At 40.3% G+C, this 14,362-nt stretch overlaps 1 long non-coding RNA gene across 2 annotated transcripts in view; it reads left to right on the top strand.

Moving 5' to 3' along the window:
* Nucleotides 1-272: 272 nt before the first annotated feature.
* LOC129059283 (uncharacterized) overlaps nucleotides 273-14,362 on the top strand; it is a 93,613-nt gene continuing 79,523 nt past the window's right edge. The window contains exons 1-2 of one of the 2 annotated variants that reach the window (XR_008525076.2): nucleotides 273-1,008; nucleotides 4,265-4,479. This is a non-coding gene — a long non-coding RNA (uncharacterized LOC129059283). The remainder of the gene's footprint in view (nucleotides 1,009-4,264; nucleotides 4,480-14,362) is intronic. The other variant, XR_010140160.1, reaches the window with a different exon arrangement.

The raw sequence follows: 14,362 nt of genomic DNA on the forward strand, positions 1-14,362 counted from the left end.
CGTTGGTCTGAGTGTCCTTAAGTATAAGAATCCCATTTCCAGTTGTTGAACTCTTTGTACCAAGTTGTGGATTAATTTCTCCCTTGGCTAGTTTCAGTGCCCTTGTCCAAAGTTATGTTCCTCTCAAATATCTTTTACTTAAAATAAATAAGTACAAAAAAAATTCTCCATGGAAGCCTGAGGGGCATTCCTTACACATGTGCTCACAGGGAGTTTCCAAGAAGCAAATAAGGTTCTAGGATGGGAAGGTCAGATAGATAGAGAATCAAGTCAGTCTTGATTAAAAATCGCCACTTAAACCGTGAGCATCTGTCATAGGTAACTAAATGGAATTGTGAATTTATAATAGGAAGCCATGTGATGTCCACTAAATATTTTTGTTAATTTCAACCCCAGGTTTTGATTTCTGGAACAATATTTTGGATTAGGCATGAGCTGAAAAGAAGTAGCTTGCAAGTACATCATTTCCTTTTGCAGTATAAATAACCTAACGGGTAGTTTGTTGGCTGGTGGCCATCCCCACTTGTAAAGCTCCCAGCCAATATTTGTTCTTTCCTGGGTTAAGATTTTTCCAGAGCCACATTTAGGAAAAACTGCATCCTTCCCTTATTAAGGCTTGAGCTATAAAAGAAGGAATGGAAAAGGTGGAAGCTTGCCCGTCAGCAGGGTCACTAAATATTCCATTCCAGAAAGCCAACTGGCACTTGGTCAGCCACTCAGAGTTGAAAGGCCGCAAGACACCTGGATCAGGTGCATCCTTTTGTAAGTTAACTGTACAGGAGCCACAGAATCAGACCCTATCATATTAGAACTAACGAATCAGCCTCCCAGATTCCCATGCAACTCACCCGTCGGACATCAGGTGGCGCCAACTGTGGTCATCTAGGCAAAAATATCTCCCATTTTCCTGTCTCTGATGCCTAAAATACCACCATTAAAGATTTTTATCTTCATACTGAAGAGCTGAATTCACAAGCCAGAGGTCTGGGATCTAGCTCTGTTGTTGTGGTGAGTCACTTAACTTCTTTGAGTCTTAGTTTCTCATCTGTAAAATCTGATTAATAATGCCATCTTTTGGGTTGCTGTGAGGATTAAATGAGATATTTGTTGGTTTCAAACTTTGGCACATATGAAAATTATCTTGGATGTTTGTTAAAAATGTATATTCTCAAATTTCCTTCAGAAGATAAAGTATATTAATTTATTTTGTAAATGTAAAGAGTTGCATGTATATAAGTAATTGCTCATAGCATCCTGGGAATTCCTGCATGGGTTAATACCTTGAGTGGTAACCAGCCCATTGTATATCAAGAAAGGGATTGGGGTTAAAGAAGCTGATGTTCATTGAATATCTAATGTGGTCTAGACCCATTTCACAGATTATTTCATTATATGAGGTAGGTGTTAGTATTCCCATTTCACAGATGAGGAAATTGAGGCTGCGAGAAGTTAAGATTCTTGCTCAGCATCACATGGCTAACAAATGATGGGGTCTATCTGTGAATCTGGCTTTACTTGCCTCCAACTTCAAGCTCTTTCCGTTATACTAGAATTAATTCATTGATTAGATCCTTTCTAAGTAACCAAATGTAAAACCCACACTTTTAGAAGAGGAAAGAGAAAGATGAGTAAAAAGTTCTCGAAGTGCGATTCCCAGGTCAGAAGCTTTAGCATTCCCTGGGAACTTGTTAGAAATGCAAATTCTTGGACCCCACTCCAGACCTTCTAGATCAGAAAATCTGGAAGTGGGGCCCATAAATCTGGGTTTTAACAAGCCCTCCAGGTGACTCAATGCACACTCCCATCTGACATCTGCTGCTATAGACGTGAGGAAGAGTGTGAGTGTGAGTGTGTTGTGGAGGGGTCTGGAAAGGGCGGAGGCTCAGGGCAGCATGAGGCAGGAGGCACCATGAGAAGGAGGAAGGTGATTGAAGGCAGAGGATGGCAACCTCACAGCATCCACCATCGCTCCCACTCTTGCTCTGTTGTTCTCAGTCCAGTCTTACTGTGAGGCCCCAGGAAGGATGGGGCCCACAAGCTCCATGCCAAGGAATGGCATAGTCCCAGTAAAGAGTCCTCTATACCATGAAGAATCTGCTAAACATTGGAACTAGTCATTCATTAATTTCAGTGACTGAAGATTTAGGGCAAGCTCAACAAGAAAAGTTTAATCAAATATCAGAATGATCTCATAGTGAAGGGAAACAGGAAAATATTCACTAAAAAAGTTCCCCTTTTCTTTATATTTTTGCCTTACTGAGAGGTGAAGCCAGCTGGACTTCCTGGGTTAAGTAGGGACTTGGAGAACTTTTCTGTCTTACAAGGGGATTGTAAAATGCACCAGTCAGCACTCTGTAGCTAGCAAGAGGTTTGTAAAATGCACCAATCAGCACTTTGTAAAAACACACCAATCAGTGCTCTGTAGCCAGCAAAAGGTTTGTAAAATGGACCAATCAGTGCTCTGTAAAATGGACCAATCAGCACTCTGTAAAGTGGACCAATCAGCACTCTGTAAAATGGGCCAATCAGCAGGATTCTAAAAGCAAGCAATTGCAGGGAGGATTGAGAAAAGGGCATTCTGATAGGAAGAAACAGGACATGGGAAGGGACAAATAAGGGAATAAAAGCTGGCCACCCCAGCCAGCAGCAGCTACCCACTAGGGTCCTCTCCCGTGCTGTGGATGCTTTGTTCTTTCACTCTTCACAATAAATCTTGCTGCTGTGCACTTGTTAGGTCTGTGCCATCTTTAAGAGCTGTAACACTCACCCGCAGGTGTGCAGCTCCATTCTTGAAGTCAGCGAGGCCACTAACCCACCAGAAGGAACCGGCTCTGGACACATTAACTCTCCTCCCCTACCACCTACCCAGAAAATACTATCTAGCCATCATGGGAACTATCTTGCAGTCTTTCAAATTCGAGAATTCTCTCCTCAAAAGTTTATCGAGATTTAAAAAAATGTGAATGTGGGCTTCAATAACCAAAGACAAAAAGCTTGAAAGAGTATTTAAAAATAAATATCCATTGTTTGAGCCCAGGAGATTGAGACCAGCCTGGGCAGCATAATGAGACCCCATCCCTAAAATAAATAAATAAATATCCTTCAGAATGAAATGACGAAACTGCAGTTTTTGAACTAATTAGGTCATGAATGTAAATGTAATTAACCACAGGCATATAGGCATAGGCAAGAGACTAGTAAATTACTAAATGTGTCAGAAATGGATTCTTTCATTTAATTTTTTAACATTTAAAAATTGTAGTTTTTGACAAGCAATTATGTTCACGTTGTTCAAAATTTTCAAAGGTTCAAAAAGGCACACATAGGAAGTCTTCCTCTTATCCCTAACCCTTAATCACCCAGCTCCCTCCCCAAAGGCTACCAAGACCATCAGTTTATCATAAATCTTTCTAGACATGGTCTACACATTTAAACATTTTTAGGTGAGTTTCAGCAACTATACAGTCTTCTGCATCTCACTTTAAAAAAGCTAATAATGTATCTTTCAAACTATTAAAAATAAGATATTTCACACAAAAATATGGGCCAGAATTATCAGTGTGCCTTCCAAAAGTGTATTCCAAGAATGAGAGTATTCCCATATGAATTGCTCCTCTGTGAAGTAATGCTGACTTTCTAAGCTTCATTCTATCTGATTCCGTCATCTAATAGTGGTTTTTGCTGTTAAAGAGAAGCAGGAGATGAGCTGGTACCTCTGGTAAATACACTTTGACTGAGTGGCCAATAAGATGGGGTGCTCTGCACCAGTATCAGGTCTTGACTTTGCAGGTCCAGAAACACCCCTTTTTGTCACCGAGAGCTGTTCCAACTCAGTGAGGCTCTCAAAGAAAATTTATAAATGCCTGCCGAGTTTAAACAAGACACAAGAGTCAAGTGGACTCCCTTTGGCTGATAAGTCCCCTCTCTCCTCTAGATAAGTCTGTAGAAGAAACAAAATTACTCTCTAGAACGTCCTTGGTAAAAGTAGAGTTAAAGCCAGAGGCATAGTTGGTGGTGTTAACAGCGTTTATCATTATATCTTTTGGTAAGAAGACTCTTACGTGTATAGTTATTATTTATGCTGATTATGGGCCAGGCACGGTACTCCTGTTATTGCATTCAATTCTCACACAATGATGTAAGGCAAGTCTTCTTACCTACATGTTACAGATGAAGAAACTGAGGCTAAAAATGGTGAAACAGCTTTCCCAAATTCACACAAAACTCCTAACTATCATCTCCACTCCCTCTTTATGATTTTCAGGAAAATCCTTCAATGAATGCCTTCACATAGGCTAAAAAGCCTTGTCAGGGGCGGTGACAGTTCTCTTGATTACATCCCAGTCCTGATGACCCACACTCAGCTCTTGTGACACTGTCCATACATGCAGCCAGCATCACTGTGGCTACCTGGGTGCTAGAGATACCAGATGAAGAAGCTCCCACCTACTGCCCTGGTCTAGCAGTGAAGAAAGACAAGTAAGTTGATATTTACAATGCAGGATGTTTCATAGAGAGAAGGTGTATCAGACATTACCCGAGGGATAGGAAATGGTTATAACAGTTAACATTTATTAAGCACTTGACTCAAAACAGGAGCTGCTCTAATTTTTTGACACTTATTTAATTTTCCCAACAATCCCCTGAGGGAGGGATTATTATTATGACATCTCACTGGTGAGAAAACAGTTGTGGAGAGGTTATGTAACTGGCCCCAATGACACACAGTTAGTGTGACCTAAGCACTTCCAATATGTGTTTTTCTTAGCTCAGTTCAGAGGTCATGTCTGAGTTTCATGGCACCTTTTCATGACTCTTAAGAGATAACTGTGTCATTATAATTAATGATGTTCGATGATATGATAGCTAAGATAGTATTGTGAAGACAGAATAAAGTAGAAAGGTACCCAAGGAAACTTTGATTTTTTTTTTTAACAATGTAGTCAGCTCATCCTTGAAGGAGAGAATGGGGACAGGAGAGTTGACTTGATGTTGACATAGACATAAGTTGTTTTCAAAATTGATAACTCATTCAATTTAAGGTGACATGCTGTTGTGCCTGAATTAACTTCCCTTCTCCTACAGTGGCCAGCCATCCTTTCCACTGGGAAAAGCCATGTTTTGTGGTTAGCCGTAGACTATCTCCCCCAGTCACCCAGGTTGCTCTTCATTGTGCAATAGCAGTCAATAGGGAAACTAGTATGGGTGACTCAACACGACCCATCACTGCCACTAGAAAAAATAACCCAAACCAGAACTACTGGCTCTGACTTTCTTGTGTCATTTATCCAAAGAGCAATATCATCTAAATTGATCTTAAAGGAGTTCCCTCTAGAGAGGGAATTTCACCAAAGTGCATAAATAAGCAAGATGAACAAATCCTGTAGGGAAAGGGGACCTGGGAGGCATTTTGGAAATGCCTTGAGTTGGAATGGAATGTGGAGAACTGGGAAGGGAAGACAGGAATGGCTTATTCTAGGAGAAAGTTTAAGATCTGTTCTCAGAGCATAGACTAAGAGTTAGGAGTTAGGGAAGGGAGTTGGGAGAGTTAGAGGCCTCTTGGAGATGTTGCTGCTCTCTTATTTCCCGTTTTCTGAGAACTGGCCCTCACTCACATAAATGGACCCCAACTGCTGCATCTGAATCACTTGAACCTATTCTTTCTTAACCATAACTGATTGGTTCAGGGGACCCCTGACCTAAGTGGAACCAATTAGATTGTCTCTGAGGAATCTGGAGATTTGAACTGAGTGGTTTCAGGAGTCCATGCGGTCGAGGGAGGTTAATGGCCTGCAACTGATGCTGATGCTGATGATTGGATCTGTCCTGGGCCCAGTCCTCTCCCAGGCTGACTGTTCAGATTCTCCTTTGATTTTCTTATTTATTTGCTTACTTAGCTACTTATTTACTTATGTTTAAGTTAGCTAGGGTTGGTTTTTGTAATTTGGGACTAGGAGAATGTTATCTAAGACAGTGAGAAAGCTGGAAAATGTCTCTTCAGGCTTCAATGACATCTTCCCAATGCTGATTGAAGTAAACAAATTTCTTCTAAGTAAGACTGACAGGTCATTTCACTGGAAATTAAGGCTCCATTGAAGTCTGAGACTATTTGACAGTAGAAACCAAGAAAAGTGGGTTTTCTCTCTCTCTCCTTCTTAAATCATTTAAATCATATCTCAGGAAACAAGATTAAGGTCTGTGACTGACTCCAGCCAGGGTGGCTGAGAAGCCTATCACGTGATAATGGCTGAGATTTCCAGAACACATTACTGGCTGCTAAATCAAGCTTATTGCATCAGAATACCTACAGTGAGGCCCAGAAAACTGCATTGCAACATTGTAAACAAGCTCTCTCATTAAGTTTTGTGTTATTATTTAGATTTTATTTATATAAGTGGGTGTATATGTGCATATATATTTAACAGCAATGTTAGGATAAATTCCAGTTCTTCTAAAACATTTATTATTAGCTTACTATATTAGTTTCCCAGTGTTGTCTAAACAAGTTAACATAAACTAGGTGGCTTGAAAGGACAGAAATGTATTCTCTCACAGTTTCAGAGGCTAGAAGTCTGAAATCCAGGTGTTAGTAGGCACATGCTCCCTCTGAGGGCTCTAAGGAGAATCTTTTCTTGTCCCTTTTAGTTTCTGGTGTTTGCCAGCAGCCCGAGCATTCTTTGTCTTGCAGCTACATCACTTCAATCTCTGCCTCCATTGTCATGTATTGTTCTCCTTGTGTGTCTGTGTCCCTATTTCTCTCTTCTTATAAGGACCAGTCATTGGATTAAGGGCCACTCTAATCCAGTATGACCTCATCTAAGCTTGATTATATCTGCAAAGACACTATTTCCAAATAAGGTTACATTCACAGGTATGGGAGTTGGGAACTGAACATATCTTTTTGGTGGGACACAATTTAACTCACAACACTTCCTGTTGAACATTTATGTTTATTTCTATTTTTTCCAAATGACAATGCCGAAATGTTTTACATAACTCTTTGATGTTACCCTCTCTATTTCTCTATGATAGATTACCGGAAATGAGTGATGAGTCAGATAGAATATCAATTCAAGTCCAACCAGGAAAACAGAAAACTCCCTTTAAATTTTTGTAACAGTGTGGGGATTAATGCCAAAAAAAAAAAAAAAAGAAAAAAAGAAAGATTACACAGGTGCTAGAATTCGCTGCAGAGCCAACAGGGAAGGCGAGGCAATCCAGAGTTTAGGAGTGAAGCCGCTGCCATTCCTGTGAGCATCAGGAGTCGGGAGCATCAGATGGGATCTAGAACCATGACAAGACCTGTGGCCACGAGCTGGATCCTCAGCAGTGACTTTCAGACGTGGGGACCCACCTTCTCCTTTCCTCCCATCTCCCAGCTCCATACCAGTGTCCCCATGCCACTGTAATAAATAATATTTTCCCCTAATTTCAAAGGCAATAGATACTGCTGTGGGAAATCTGGAAACTAGAGAAGCAACCAGAAAAACATTAAAGTCCTCTCTGATATTACCACTCAGAGGCAACCACTGTTAACATATATGTGTATATATATTTCTTTTATGAAGTTATAGTATTCTATACATGCTATTTGGCAGCTTCACTTTTAGTCTTAACAATGTATTGAGAAAATAATAAAACATTTTAAATATTAAATCGTTTGATAGCATTCTATAATATGGGTATATTACAGTTTTAACCTGTCTCCTGTTACTAAACTTTCTGGTTGTTTAAAATCTTAAAAATAAAGAAGATGATAATTTCAGATGGTGATAAATGCTGTGAAAACAAAAACATGGTGTTTGGGGGAAAGGGAGACTACTGTAGACCTAGGAGTTAGGGAAGGTCAAGAAGGGTGACATCTGAAGCTTGAGCCTGGCTGGAGCACGCCTGAGGGTGGGTGCTTTACCAAGTTCCACATGGTAGCCCCTAGAGCTGTGCTGGTCAAATTGGAGTGTTTGTAGTCACTGTTTTGTGTCAGCGCTATTCAAAGCCACAGTATAAGCACCTATTTGGAACACCCATTTTATTGAAGGTTTTGGGAGAAAACAATATTTTATATTAAAACAGACTCTGATGTATTATTGAACAGAAAGAAGAAAATTCATATGAATATTTAAAACAAAACACAGAAACTCAGAGAAATGTCAAGCTTGCAGCAGACACTGGCCACTGAGACCCCTAACTCCCAAATTTGTGGGTCTGCAGTTCATTTCCTTGTGCCCTTCAGAGCACTTCCTTGGGAAAGTCTGAGAAATACTGCAGCCCTGCCATGTGCCTCATACACATTGAGCACCTCTGTGGGTGCTCAATAAATATTCCAGACTTGGAATGGAATTATGTATTAATTGCCCTGTTACATGCAAAGTGAGAGTTGCCATTCACAAGTGGCTCATTTTATTTCTGAATGTTGAAATTTCACTGGGACTTAATATTTGCTCTCCTGAACTCTTGAACTTACATCACTGTTAAAATATACATCATGATGCAACTCAAAAATCCAGCAAGGAATCCCACAGACTCTGCCTTCAGGTCCCTGACTTAGTGATTCAGCTTGCTGGAGCACAAGCCCTTGGAAGATCCTTTCTTCTTAGCTTGTACCCTCAAGGTTAGCCCTGTTCAAGACTCATAGTAGGTGTTCAATGTGTGTGCATTGTTAGTATTTAGTGATGAGAGAATGAATAACATGAGAATGAACAGTATCTTTGAAATTAACCACATCAACACAACCAGTGTTATATAAATGCAAAAATAAGATAGGAATAATTTTCTCCCAGAATAGCATAATGAAATTACTGCCCCTTGGTAATAGTCTCAGAAACAGAGACTTGTCCTAAGATCTGAAATATTCCATAGGTGCTACAGTTTGCTCTCCCAGGACAAGGGAACCCCCCTAGGTCTGTGTCTAAATAGATGTCAAAGAAATCAATCCATTAACACATCCAGTATTCAGACCAGAAGACAAGTCTCCTTAAGTAAATAAAAGCCTCCAGGAGCCTGCAGAAAGGCAAGCCGTAGAAGAAGTTTGCTTATAACCATTTGCAGACAGTTCAGGCAGAGACAGCAGCTTGCTGGCTGCTCACCCTCAGGCCCGCTCTAGGCGAGATATCAGAGGCTCAGGCAAATCAAAGGCACAGACTACCTTTAAGTTCCCATCCAGGGAACTTAATTTATTGGGACTCCTGATTTGTATTTTACTTTCCTACATTAAGAAGGTGATGACAGAAAGGGCTCATGGTCACTATAAGGGGTAGGACGCATTCCACAACTTTGTTGAGCCTTTTAAAGTGATTGTCAGACATTTGTTTTCCAAAAGAGACAGACATAATCCACCATAATGCTTGCTGTCATGTCAGATGACATGCAAGTTGTGAAGGATGTCAGATAACAGAAGTCATGAAGGAAGGTGAGAGAAGAATCTTTTCTGATATTAGATCTAAACCAGGTATTTCAGAGGGCACCTAGGAAAACAAAGCTGGGTAAAGGGAACTAGGGCCAAGACACTGTGATTGCAGAAGTGTGGCTTCCCCTAAGCAGGAGTGAGGAGAAAGGGTCATTTGTAATGCAGACACCTCTGGCTGTTCTTGTCTAGAGTTTTCATGAAATTGAACTGATCTTCCTGGCGTGGTCTGGAGCTTGCTGTTTAAGAGTGTTTTTTCTTTTCGCTCATTTGAAGGCCAAACTGTTCAATGGGAAACCTCAGTGATCAACACCTATGCTAAGAGACCCCACCCCCAAACATAGACTGGAGGTACTGGGCTATTTCCCAGCTAGTTTCTGCTGTTCCTTGCTCTTCTTGTCATATTAGTATCCTGTAGTTGACTGAGACTTCCAGAAGAAGGGGCTACAGCTCCTATTCCTCGCTCTGCCCCACTGGTACATCACTACTAATCTCATCTCACCACCCCAAGATGTTAAGAATTATGAGAATGTGAGAAGAGTTCCCTCTAAGTCTAAGAAAAGTCTTAGACTGGCAAGTCATTCATTCCACAAATATTTGTTGAGTTCTTATCCTGTCTCAGGTTTTGTTCTAGGAGCTGGCAGTGCAGCAGTGAACAATAAAAAAATTCCCTGCACACATGAGACTTATAATCTAGTTGAGAGAGACTGACAATAGCAAATAAATGTATGGTATGTTAGAAAGCAGTAAGTACTGTGGGTAAACTAAGGCAAGACAATGGAGGTGAAGCTGGGATGGACTGTAATATTTTAAATAGGTTGGGCAGGAAAGACCACTCTGATAAATGCATTTGACCAGAGTCCAAAAGACAGTTAAGAGAATGAGCAATGGCATAGCTGAGGAAAGGAAATGCTAGGGAGAGGAAATAGCAAGCACAAAGGCCTGAGTCCAGAATGCGTGATGTCCTGTCCAAGGAGCAGCAAGAAGAATATGGTAGCGAGGAAATGAGGAGCATGGGAGACTTTTGCAGAGCTCTACCCGGAGGAGGATGGCGCTAGCTTGGACTCAGGTAGCAGTGGTAAAGGTAGTTGAGACATTGTCATATTTATGATCGATTTTGAAGGTAGAGATTTCAAGATTTGCTAATAGATATGAAAGGGTAGACGATCGGTAGGTTGGAGAAAGACATCTTTTAAACATCCAAATGGTAATGTAGGAAAGAGAGTTGGTTATCAAGGTCTGGAATGCAGAGGAGACACTAATGTGGGTATTGGTGGAGTCTATGCAGATGGTATTGGGAGTGCAGAGAGAGGAGGCCCAAGGACTGAGCTCTAGGCACTCCAACAAGAGGTCAGGAAGATGAGAAAGGGTCAGCAGAAGAGACTGAGAAGGAGTTGTTAATGAAGAAGGGGGAAAGAGAAGGGAGAAGTGTCCCAAAGCCAGGTGAGGAAATGTTTCAAGAAGGAAATTGTGATTAGCTCTGTCCAATGCTGAGGAACAAGTAAGCTGAGGCCAGAAGATGGGGCAACGTGGAGGTGAATGGTGACATTAACAGAGTACCTCTGGTGGAGTGTAGGGAGATGGCTTGAGAGAAAGGGGAGGAAGGAAACAGAAACAGTGGGAAAAGATTTGCTATAAATGGGAGCAGAAAACGGGCAGAAGCTGGAAGACATGGGGTCAAAGGAGTGTTTTCTTCATGATGAGAAGTAAGTGTTATTTTTTTCTCCTATGTAGTGTTCATTTCTTTCTTTATGACACAAGGGAGATAGGTTTCTTGTAGCCACATTAGAAAATATACAGATAAGAAAACAGGAAGAAGAAATTTATTGAAGAAACCTTTAATCGTACCGTGAAGACACATGAACTCTGTCAACATCTTGGTAGGCAACCTTTCGGACTTTTTTCCATGCTGTGCAAGCTGTTTAGTCATCTCCTTTTTAAACGGAACAGTATAATTTCAATATCTCTTATGTCAACATGCATTTATGTCATCTTTATTAAATAGCTGCATAATATCTCATGTATTTGAATATACCTGGATTTGCTTAGTCAATTATTAAATATTTAAATTGTTTCTTCTTTTACCTATTAAAAACATTCCTTTGTACCTATATTTTTGTGTACCTGTCCAGTGATTTTCTTAGGATGAATTTAGAAGTAGAACTGTGAATCTATGCACATTTTAAAAAGATGTTTAACATTTTTTTAAAAGAGATGAGATGTTTAGCATATTTTTAAAAAGACGTTTAACATATTACAAAAGCATAAACAGCAATGTGATATGTTTTCCATGGCTGCTGTAGAATGGAAAATTTAAAGTCTCCAAGCTTTCAAATTCAGAAATCAAAGTGAAGCCAAAGGTCCCTAGGTTTTAAATAGCAGAATCATTCAGGAAGGGAGAAACATTGATTTGTTGGCACAAGGCTTTAAGAATAAATCTTTTATACAAATGAAGGTAAAAGAATACATTCAAATCAGATATTTTGAAGACTAAGGAAACAAAACAATTTGAGGAAAGTTTTGTTTTAAATTGTCAAATATATGCTTATTCTGTATCTTGTCGTCATGAAATCCAGTCTGGGCTTGTTTGTTTGTGAGAAGCTTTCCAGTGAGATGCTACCATTGCATACTGTTGTATAACCTTGTCTTGAGAGGATGATGCTTGCTTGTTTGTTTTTGTAGGAAATTTTATTGACGTTGCATTTTTGTTAAAGGAAACTGAATTTCAATTTATTTGCCAACCGTGTAACTTTTAACCCATTATCTATACCTGCACATAATTAATCTTGTTTTAATAAAAACAGGAACAAGTATAAAACTTGTTCTAATTCTCCTGGAAATAAGATTTCCCCCTCTGTATCAGTTATGGTAGATTCTTGACTTTTTGTCTGACATCACAAAGGCCTTTTTTTTTTTTTTAAATCATCTGGCACTGAGCAAAGTAGCATGGTTTAGTAGAAAATCTTCATGTCCTGGTTCTGCTAATTTGACTGTGAGATCTGCAAAATGGAGATAATACCTGTCCCAAAGGTGTTCATTTCCATTTAAAAAGTATGTAAAAGCCTGGGAGCTTCTGTTGCTGGTCACTTCACAGGCACTCAATAAAGAGCTATTGATTTATAACATGTATCAGTTGCATCAGATCATGTCAGCTTTAAGGAGTGACAGATGTCTTTATTTTTCTAAAACAAATTGTGACCCGAAGACCCCAATTAGGGGGAGTCAGTATCAGTCTAATATTTGTCATTTTTCATGTTCACCCTTTCTTTTGGATTGCACTTGGACAGTGGCTCCTTATCAATGTGTCTCCAATTATGTGTGCATACACACATCTGTGTGTGTGTGTGTCTATTTGGAGAGAACAGGAAAGGAATCTGCCTATCAGATCACACTGGTCACCCTCAACATCATAGCTCCTTTTGCTGCATGCTGCTGGGGTGGAGAGCTGGCCCCCTGTTCATTGGTAAGACCACTCTAGACAGGTTTCACAGAGCTCCGCCTTTCCTAGAGTCTGGACAGAGGGACCTAGCTCTGCCCTGAAGGGCAGCAGAGTTGTTTGACATCTGACCTCTGTAGGCAGCACACAGGTTGTAAAAGTTGGACCTTGCCCCATGAGGAACTCACAAACCCTATCTCTTTCCTAGTATCTTGGAAATCAACAACACCATAACAGTCCCTTCTTTTACCTTCAAAATATAAGAGTTTCTCTATGCAGAAGCAATCCCCAGGCGTTTAAAAATAAGGCCTCTTTGGGGTTGTCTCCCTGGTGTTTCTGTGTGTGTGTGTGTGTGTGTGTGTGTATAGCATCACTGAAGCATATGAAACCACTGTTAATTCCCTCTCAAAGATAAGAGTAAAACCCTAATTGCCTAACTTTTATTTGTGGGAGAAGGGAGTATAATCATCTTTGTTCCTTTAGAAAAGTCTAGACTAAGAAGGAACAAAAACAAAAATGCAACAATTAATATTACAGTAACTCATCTTGTTAAATATGAATTCATTCCAGACTCAAAATCAGGTCACATCTGGATTCCAAAGCTGACATAGATGTGAGCCAAAAGAAAATCACGGGGTGGCAGTGGGGAGGGAAGCATTTGTGCAGATTGGAGAGGGCATTTATAAAGGTGAAAGGCTTGGGGCCTATTGCATGTCTAAACACTAAGGTCTAGACTCCCAGATTCTAAAATGTGGAAGGAATCATTGAGACTCGAACTTCCCTCCCCACTTAGAGATCTGTGTCTGACATGCTTTGCAAATGAGTACTTTGTCTCAGACTATGTGTGTATGGTAAGAAAGAGCTGACTTCAGGAGACAGCTCATTCCATGGCTGGACAGAACAGTTTTTAATATTCTTCTGATCTTGAATTAAAAACATCCTAATGGCCACTTTTGGAATTAGTTTTGCTTTTCAGGAATAATGTGGAGTAAGGGAAGCCCAGTGTTGAAACATTTAAAGCCAGTTGTTACATTCCACTTCCTGGATCCCTGAGTTCCCCAGTTTTTACAGCTGGAGCCCCTTACCTCTCAGTACAGGCCAGTGAGGGACCAAGATGAAAGGACCTTGAATGCAAACCTCTTTGCTTCCACATCAAGCAGTGTTATGGGTGGTTCTACTTCACCTGAATACCCTAGTTCTGATGACTAACGATAAGAGCAACATTAGCTGACAATTACATGTGCTGGAGTCACTGTTCTAAGTACTTTGTGTGTGTGTGTGTGTGTGTGTGTGTGTGTGTGTGTGTGTGTACCACTTACTCCTTGCAACTACCCTGAGGTAGGTACCATTTTTATCCCCATTTTACAGGTGAGGAAACTGAGATCACATAGCTAGTTACTGGCACAACTGGGATGGCTCTAGAGTCTATGAGCTTAATCTCTAAGCCAGTGGTTCTCAAACGTGAGCATTCCTTAGAATCTCAGAGGGCCTGCTCAAATATAGACTGCTAGATGTTTGTGATTCAG

The sequence above is a fragment of the Pongo abelii genome, chromosome 4 (genome assembly GCF_028885655.2).
Source record: "Pongo abelii isolate AG06213 chromosome 4, NHGRI_mPonAbe1-v2.0_pri, whole genome shotgun sequence".
NCBI lineage: Eukaryota > Metazoa > Chordata > Mammalia > Primates > Hominidae > Pongo > Pongo abelii.